The 1,682-nt window shown below is 32.5% G+C and overlaps 1 long non-coding RNA gene across 1 annotated transcript; it reads left to right on the plus strand.

The window, feature by feature from the left end:
• Nucleotides 1-1,158: 1,158 nt before the first annotated feature.
• Nucleotides 1,159-1,627, plus strand: LOC106321614. The gene is made up of 3 exons (XR_001266109.1): nucleotides 1,159-1,344; nucleotides 1,422-1,448; nucleotides 1,528-1,627. It is a non-coding gene; the product is annotated as an uncharacterized LOC106321614 (long non-coding RNA).
• Nucleotides 1,628-1,682: the final 55 nt, after the last annotated feature.

Consider the following 1,682-nt stretch of genomic DNA (forward strand, 5'->3'; position numbering starts at 1 on the left):
AATCTGCTAACAAACTATGCTACTCCGCGTCTATAAGACAAATTGGAACGATTGAGTGTGAGCACTATGTGCAATGCTATTCACTTTTGTGTTCCGAGCCCTGGGGAAATGTGTGATCTCAAAAGTTTGAAAATTTTCCCTTATCTGTCACATTTCTTCGAGGTAGAATGTAAAAGAATACTATTCTTCTGGTTTCCAAAACCATCTTAACGAACTGTGAACAATCTGTCGTAAATATTACATAGAATTGTTGCAGATTTTTCATGCATTTCATCGTCCAGATAAAAGCTTCCACTTCTGCATGAAAGAGGGAAAGGCTGATCCTCGTCTTTCTGGCCCATCAATCAATCAAAACCCTCTAATATACTATATCAACCATTTTCTAGTATAATTCCTGATTCTTGCAAGACCCATCTATAAAGCACCATCTCCTTAAATAGGAGGTGTATTTTGTGTTTATGCATTGCTTGTCCATGTTGATGTAACCTAGGACTCATTATGCACATGTGGTGTTTGAGCCTCTTTCCATATTATTGCTTTTGTCTCTGATGTTCTCAAGTTGCCTCTGGGATCTTTGTCAATTTCATTAATTTTTTTGTTATTTCGTATTTTTCAAATATATCATAAAATTCAGGCAAAGTGATCATCATCCGAGATTAAAAAAGTTCAACAAAACAAATGATCCATATTGGCAAAAACCAAACATGTGTGAGAGACCTCCTTGGTAGTGATGAGATTTTTGAAATTACTATATTTATGTAGTAATAAAAAAATAAAAAATAATAACTAATATAAATAAAAAAAAATTTAGTAAAAAAAATTTGTTTAACTTATACTGAGAACATTTTTCGAATCTTTCAATAGAGTTAAACTAATTATTTACAATTTAATTCTACGTAAAGTTATATGCTTTGTTGATAATATGTTGGTACTATTTATTAAAAGTTGTGATAGTATATTTTTGAAATAATTTGAAGTTTTTGAAAAAAACTTATAAGTTAATTTTTTTAAATAACAGACAAAATGAAATAAAAAAACCAAGACATTAAAAACCACGTATTTTCTTTCGCTATTTTATCAAAAATCCCCAAACCATTTTATTATTTAGGGAAAGAACCACACAAGGTTACGTATTTACAAAAAAGAAAAATAGATTCAGTCCTCAAAAAACGATAGGATCTAATTGGCGCCCCTTTACTATTTCCTTCTCCTTCTTCTTCGATTTTCTTTTCAAATCGAACAAAAAGCATAACTTGATCTCCGAGATAGATCTACACAATCTTCGATCCCAATGGCGACGAGAAGACGTACTTTGCTCAAGGTCATTGTCCTCGGCGATAGCGGGTAAATATAAAACACGCTGATTCTTTAATTTATTCTCGCTTTTTTCAATGGTTTGATCTGTGATTGTCGCTTTCCAGGGTTGGTAAGACTTCGTTGATGAATCAGTATCCTTCTTTTGATTCTGTGAAACATTTGCTTGAGAATATTATTATTATTTGGGGGCCTTAACGTCGTGATTTTAAGATATGTGCATAAGAAGTTTAGTCTGCAGTATAAAGCGACTATTGGTGCTGATTTCGTCACCAAGGAGCTTCAGATTGGGGATAAGCTTGTTACTCTCCAGGTGGGTTTCTCTTTTGTTTATGAGGTTACTTTCTCAAGATTCGATTTTTTTTTTT

The sequence above is a fragment of the Brassica oleracea genome, unplaced genomic scaffold (genome assembly GCF_000695525.1).
Source record: "Brassica oleracea var. oleracea cultivar TO1000 unplaced genomic scaffold, BOL UnpScaffold02164, whole genome shotgun sequence".
NCBI classification, from domain to species: domain Eukaryota; kingdom Viridiplantae; phylum Streptophyta; class Magnoliopsida; order Brassicales; family Brassicaceae; genus Brassica; species Brassica oleracea.